This window comes from Equus przewalskii, chromosome 1 (genome assembly GCF_037783145.1).
Source record: "Equus przewalskii isolate Varuska chromosome 1, EquPr2, whole genome shotgun sequence".
NCBI lineage: Eukaryota > Metazoa > Chordata > Mammalia > Perissodactyla > Equidae > Equus > Equus przewalskii.
In genome coordinates this window covers 77,787,470-77,795,128 of record NC_091831.1, presented here as the reverse complement: position 1 = coordinate 77,795,128, position 7,659 = coordinate 77,787,470, and the positions used below count along the sequence as shown (strand labels likewise).

Genomic DNA, 7,659 nt, shown 5'->3' with positions numbered 1-7,659 from the left:
ATAGGGGAGCCTCACTTCCAAAGCTTGTGTAGTGATGGGTGACAATAAGTCTCCTCTGATTTGTGGTGTGTTAGCTTGAGGTTGGTTGGTTTTATAAATCGAATGAAAGCAAGGTACCCAAAGTGCACCAATTACTCTAAGAAGGTTTCATTTCTTGGAAGCTGACTGATGTAGAAACAAGTGGGTCCTGAAGGATTGGGATTCACTTGGCAGAAGTTGTCCTCCCACTCAAGCCCTTGACCCCAGGGAAACACATCCAGAATTCCTGAGATTGCAGGGACCCAGCTACTGGATGAAATTGTGTCCCGAAACTGGGAAGTGGGACCAGCCATTGTGCAGACCAGCCTTAAATGAGTGGTCTGGGCTGAAGGTGGGAGATCCAGGAAGGAGAAGAGGATTCCTTGCTGTCTCTATCAAGGTAGGGAAGCCCAGATGCATGTAAGTCAGGCCTCTTTACAAACTAGCAAGCTGCCACTGTTCCTATGCTTCTTATGCACCAAAAAGGCGAAGATGAGATGGCCCAGGTGTCCTTACTACAAGGTCCCTGAAAAAGTCTCTTCCTCAAAGGAAAAATCAGTTTCCAAATTCCTCCGAGTAAGCACTCCTTGGAGACCAGATTACATTCCTATCATTCCTTGATGCTTTTATAGGTTAGCGTGGAGCCAGCCACCGGCCTTCTCCTTTCACCTGTTTTCCAGGAGCAGCATAAACAGCTTGGAGCTCCAGGGCTCCCAGGCTGCAGCTGCTGCTCGGAGCACATAGCCACCCGCCTCGCGGGCCACTGGGGGCTCCCTTCCTTTCCCGGATGGCCTGTTTTCCTCTGAGCCATTCTTCAGTCCTATGAAATGTGAACATATGCCACATTTGAAACGAAAATACTCTAGGAATCTTGGGACACATAAAGACAAGCAAACAGCCCCACCTGTGTGCGTAGCCTGGCAGACTCACTGCCCATTCGCACCCCAGCCCAGTGAGGCCCGGAGCTGAGAAGTGCTGATTCTCACCCTCTGGGTCCCTGCTTCAGAGCTTCCGGCTCTCAGAGATTTTCCTAAAAAGACCACATGCCAGCATCACTCTACCATACAGAGGACAGCAACTCAGGGCTGTGATTATTTTGTTTTTTAGGTGATGATGTTTTTTCTCACCCCATGAGCTATTCTGCTTCAGTCTTCCCCTCTTCTGTTTCACGCTGACATTTACACCTGCTGTCAAACCAAACTGAGGCCCAGAATGGAAGCTGATGACCGAAAGCTTCATCCAAGGGTTGGCAGTCGTGGGACAGCGACTCCAGGCTCCGGCTCCTGAGGCTGTGCTTTTTTATAAAATTGAGTGAAGAACCGGTTCCTTGTAATGGAATCCCAGTGCCACTGAGGGAAGCAGCTCGGAATTCCGTAGAGCTGGGAGACGGCACTGGCTCCTGTGTCTTCCTTCACTTTGCCCTTAGCTCCACCTTCCATCCAGTCCCAATTGGCGCTCCTACTGATGGCAATGGTCCCGTATTCCCATCTAAGGAGCCAGCCCCGCTGCGGCCACCAGCAAGATCTTTCAGGGACATGGAATATCAAAACCTTACATTCCTGACTGTGTTGTCACAGTGTCCCAGCACCCCAGGAGTGGCTGTGCAGATTGTAAAGCTCGCTTGTGGCACTACTCTCAGGGACAAGGGGACCGTTGAAGACAGGCTCACAGGAACCGGTTCTGGCCGGTGGAAGGCCTGGTGGCACATTAATAAATCATACACTTAACAGTTTAGATTAAGTCACATCTGAATGAGTCATTTCTCTATGAAACTCGCCGCTCCCCTACGTCAGCAAGGCAGAGGGCCAGAGCAGGGCTGGACACTGGCGCACGGTGCTGGCTGATAAAGTGCTTTTTGTGTAATGATTAAGGGCCTGTGAGAGTCGGGTGCACCGGCCTGGCTGTGGAACCCGAGGCCCCGCACCCCCACAACAGTCGGGGTGGCCCGGTGAGTGCGCCACTGTTCAGACAGCCGCTCTGCGGCTGTGAACCCAGGGCCCCCACACCAACACTAGGGGCCCTGTGTAGTTGGGGAGGGAAGCAGAGACCGTGAACAAACCCATCAGCCAACTTCACCTCCCCGTTTGTTTTTCATTCTGTTTTTTCTTAGACAGGCTCTAAGGTCAGAAGAACAAAGAAGTTGGATGTCTGTAAAGTGAGGGCGTCCTGCCCCTGACACAGGTGATTCCAAGGCCAGGCAGCCAGGGAGGTCAGACAGAGACAGTGCGGGGAGCACCCAGCATCCTGCCTGGGGAGAACGGGGCCGGCACTTCCATGATGTGTCACACACTGGCAGACCTGCCCCCCAGATCACAAAGCTAATGCCCTCACAGGTATGCCCACCTGGAGTTCCATTGAACCTGGTAACACCCCACCCACGTGCAGGTCGCTGCCCCTCTGCCTGCAGTCCTGTCTTCAGCCCAGGTGAGAACCTCCAGAGCTGTGCTTGGAAACTTCCATGAGTCTCCAGTTACTCTGGCTGTTGTGCCCTAGACTAGACAATGCCTCCTAACAGGTCTCCTGTCTGAGTCCAGGCCCTTATGCCTCCCTGACCTTCTCCATGATGCCTATCGGATGACCTTTCCTGGTTTTTTTTGAGGAAGATTAGCCCTGAGCTAACATCTGCTGCCTATCCTCCTCTTTTTGCTGAAGAAGACTGGCCCTGAGCCCATCTTCCTCTACTTTATATGTGGGACGCCTGCCACAGCATGGCTTGCCAAGGGGTGCCATGTCCGCACCGGGGGTCCAAACAGGCGAACCCCTCGCCGCCAAAGCAGAATATGCACACTTAACGGCTGCACCACCGGCCAGCCCCAGGATGATCTTTCTAAAATGCAAATTTTAAGGTGTAATTCTCTAGCTTAGAAAACCTCCAGGACTCCACAGTGCCTGCCTAAGGAAAAGTGCACCCCTCGCCCTGGCACGTGACACTTCCGAGAGCTCAGTCTCCCAGCCTCATCTGCACAGATTTTCTCCCAGGATCCTCCTCAGTTCCTCTACCCACCCCTCCCAGAAGCAGTGATAGCAGGTGCCCAGCCACAGGGAAGGACAGGCCCATCACTCCACATGGAGTTCTCCACCGGGATGCAGAGGCCTCTGATGGGGGCTGAATCTGTGCTCATGCTCAGGTAGAGGAGGAGCCAGGAAGACGCCAAAAGAGACAAAAAAGATGCCAAAAGAGCTTTTCTCTTTCTGACACACAAGAAACCTTTCAATGCCTCTGTCATGGAAGGCTTAGCTTGCATAACAAACCTAGTCTCCTTTCTGAGCCCTGAGTTCCTGATGCTTTTTTCCCCACTGTCCAACAAGGGGAAAAATTCCTTCCAGGGATTTCCACATTGAACTACAACATGAGGTGGTGTAACAATACTATTGTTATTATTATTATTATTTTGGTGAGGAAGATTGGCCCTGAGCTAACATCTGTACCAGTCTTCCTCTATTTTGTATGTGAGACACAGCCACAGCATGGCTTGATGAGTAGTGTGTAGGTCTACGCCCAGGATCCAAACCTGCGAATCCCAGACCACCAAAGCAGAGTATGAAAACCTAACCACTATGCCACCAGGCCAGCCCCAACAACACTATTTTTGGAAACAGCAGTTTGCTTTAACAATAGCATTCCTGCTTAAACCTGGCTTTGATGAAAAATTCTTCCCCCAAAACTGATTATATAAGTATAGCAAAATATTTGATAAGAAAATGTGATATAACTTTAAATAAAATATGTAAAAATGGTTTTAATCAAGGTGCTAAATAGGGAAACTTTCCTCATAATATTTTCTTATTCTACTTCTTTCCTTAAAATTTTCTAAATTTTACATTTCAATTTAATTATTTTAATAATAAATTTAGATTTTTCAGAAAACCCAAATGTTTTTTGTTTGAGATGTTCTGTGCTTTCTATTTTTGTAATGCTTCAAAATTAAAACTTAAAAAGTAATACACTAAAGTTGAAAACCCCAAAATGGATGTGTCTTCATATTATAATGTTGGACTCTCAAAGTTCATTAGGTATCCAGAAATGTCCTAGAATGTATGATTTAAAAAAGTAAAAACATTCAAATGAAGCCTCCAAGAAGTTTTACTTTCCCTATAAATATTAATAATTCCCTGAACAAGATGTGAATTTGGAGCAGAGTTCTGCAGGGGCACACTGGTACAAGAAGCATGCTTTGGGGCCGGCCCAGTGGTGCAGCAGTTAAATTCGCACGTTCTGCTTTGGCAGCCCGGGGTTCATCGGTTCAGATCCCGGGTGTGGACATGGCACCACTCATTGAGCCATGCTGTGGCAGGCATCCCACATATAAAGTAGAGGAAGATGGGCACATATGTTAGCTCAGGACCAGTCTTCCTCAGCAAAAAGAGCAGGATAGGTGGCAGATGTTAGCACAGGGCTGATCTTCCTCAAAAAAAAAAAAAGAGAGAGACATTCATTTGGCTGCTGTGATGCTGCGAGCCTTGTGTGACTTGGAGCCCGCAGCCCTGGCACAGGCTTTCTGGTCTATCTTAAAATTGCAGACAAGGTAGTGTGATCCTGAAGTCACCAGCTACGACTTTGGCTTCCTAATTCTCTGTTGTTCAGAGAGTCTGTTCAGCAATTCTGTAAGCACCTTGTCCCTGTATTAAACCCCTTTTGATTAAAATACCTGGAGAGGTTTCTAGTGCTTCATTCTGACTAATACAAAGCCAATTCTTCCCATTATTTTCCCCATTTTATAGGTGAGGAATTTGAGGTATCCTCGTTATTCATTTCAGTCATTCCTGCTTCTCCTACTCTCTTTGCTCACAGAAAAATCCTTACCGTTATAACAGCAATTATGGCTTATAGCCATGAGAAGCACAAAAAGTACTTAAACTGGTAAGAACAGATACTATACTTGATTTTAGCCAAAAGGCGAAGAAGCAGTGAAAAGTACTTAAGGATAAGAAAATATGTGAGACGTTTATTAAATAAGCTGAAAAAGGCAACCTTGGACTTAAAAAAAGATGGGCATTAGAAGGCAAAAACTACTCCAAAAAAGGTGAATTAGAGACATTCTAAGGGCTGGGCTCAGATAGAGTGGATAAAACAACAGGATTAGAGTGTGTATTTAAATAGTACCAATGCTCCTAAGAAACATCTCCTTTATTAACCCTAAAATCTCTATATTTGGAGGATAAGCATGCCAAAGCCATGATACAGGAGTTGTTGGTGTTAAAGTGGAGGCAGAGGGATACGTATACCATGGGCCATGAGAATGCATCTCACAGATCTCCCATCAGACAGTGTAATCGATCAAAGGCTCTTGCTCTGTGCCCTGAAATCTATCACTGCATTTGCCCTGAAGACATGATTCTCAGCCAATGGCTAGAGCAGCAGGGACAATGAAGCAGGCCATTCCCAGGAGCCACTGGACATCCTTGACATCTGATTTGGCTTGAGGACTCCTTGACAGCCAAGATGAACCTTCCTTAGGTGGTACTGGGCACTGCCCTCTCGGATGGACACCTCCACCTACCCATCCTCTTCTCCCGACTTCACTCACTGTCAGATTTGCATCGACATCGCTTTTCCAGACTTCCCCAGCTCTCTCCCCGTTTCCTCTTACAGGTGTGGCCCCTAATAAAATCCTTGATGTTAAATCCCATCCTGGCACTTGCTCCTCAGAGGACCTGGACTAACGCATACCCTAAGTACAAAAGGAATACAATGCCATTCTCTGCAGTAGAGCCCGAGAAAAAAAGACACACTTCTAAAATGAACTGTATTTGATGGGCCAGGCAAACTTGGGGGAGGCACCTTCAAGTGCCTTTTTAAGCATTTACTCTGCGCCAGGTGCTGGGCAAGAAATTTTTTCCTACTTGTAGTGAGGTCATAATTTCACTAAGGCTGAAATTCAGATATGCAGAGTCTCTATAAAAATTTGGTCTTCCTGTGGAGCCCTACCCACCAAGTAGAAATAAAAATTTAACTTTATTCATGTTTGAAAACTTAGACTGATCTTATCATTTATACAGTCCCATGAGTGCCTAATTTTGCTGGAATTAAAAGAGCTGTTTCTCTGATAGCTTCTCCCAACTGTTACCGAACCTGAAGTGAGTTCGCTCACCCATTGCGCAGCAAGCCAATCTCTGACACCGGGGGTGGTGGAAGAAAGTAGGAATTTTATTTTTGCACAGCACTGAGCAAGGAGAGAGGGCAGCTAATGCTCAAATCCCAAACTCCCCGAAAAGCTAAAAGGAAGGGTTTTTATTTGGGGTTTTAGGTAGGGGAGGGGGAGCATATGGCCTTGCTGGTCAGGGCTTTCCCACCAGCCTGTCTTTGGCCTTGAGACACTCGCAGAGAGGAGGAAGCCTGTGACCTTGCTGGTCAGCAGCTTTCCCACCAGCCCATATCTCTTTGCGGGAGGAGATAGTCCAGGTGCTTGTCCTTGACAGTGTCTGTCTCCATGAAAAATAGTGGATGCTGGAGCCAGGAAGCCAGAGAGTAAGCAGGGAATGAGTGTTTTGGTTTTAACCCCATATATGCTGGGTTTAATGTGGGGAAACTGATATCAGGGTCGGTATCACAACCCCTGCCTCTCTTCTTGAAATGATGGTGCGGCATCCGGAAGGAACCTGTGGAGAGGGCAGAGACTCCAGGGTCTTAGCTACTCCTTGTCTGGTCTCTCTGCTTGTTCAGAATCCCAGAGGGCTAGTAGTTGCTGGTTTGTCCTCATCTTGGTTCTTGCTGCTGCAGGTCCCCAGGTCTCTGTCGCATCCTCCATCTGGCCCCTTAGACAGACAATCCCTTACCAGTGTCTGCCATGGGCTCACTTGGCCCTGCCACACCTGGCATCGTGGTCAGACATCTGGGTATCATCTCAGTATCCACACTGTGTGGGGACTAAGGATGGCTGCAGCAGTTATGTTCCCAAGGTGATGTGGCCTTGCCCAGGTAGATGAGGCAGCATGTAAGACACGATAACTTAACAGAGTTTGAATGGGGGCAAGGGCACTAATACCTCCATTCTCACCCTTGGTGTAAGGCTCACCTATCTAAAACTCCCCCACCCTGAATACACACACACACACACACACACACACACACACAGAGTGCTGACCAACGCACAGAGAGGAAGTCTCCAAACTTTCCATTAAGCCTTAATGGAGAGCCATGAGGCCTGACTTCGGAATGCATGTGGGTGGGGAAGCCGGGTGCAGAGCACGCATTTTGCAGTGCAGGTCAAGGCAGAGGCAGTGTGCGTCTGAAGGCAGCGGCTCCCAATTCCCCAGACAACTTCCTGGTTCTACAGTCTCATATGGTGTCAGTGGACCCTCTTCACAGAATCTCAGCTAGATTCTACTCTTAAGCCAGTGGTTTTGTAAACCATGTAATGCCCTGAAATAAATCTTTTCCCACGCAAGGTAGCAGTAGTGAATTCTATTGTCTGCTGCTGAACACTGACCAAAGCAACACCATATTGAAATTTCATAGTCATCTGTCTTCTGCGCTTCACGATTGAGTTCCTTAAAGACAAGGACAGTGCTTTCATTTCTGCAGCCCCAGCAATGAGCACCACGCCTCGGCCCTAATGGGAACAAGAAAGAGCTCTTCCTGTGGGCAAGATATGGTGAGATGTGGAGCAGAGTCAACCAGCAACTTTGTGTCAGAGCCTT

General features: G+C 47.9%; 1 pseudogene; it reads right to left on the bottom strand.

The window, feature by feature from the left end:
- Positions 1–4,809: 4,809 nt before the first annotated feature.
- On the bottom strand, positions 4,810–4,928 carry LOC139078607 (U2 spliceosomal RNA; annotated as a pseudogene).
- Positions 4,929–7,659: the final 2,731 nt, after the last annotated feature.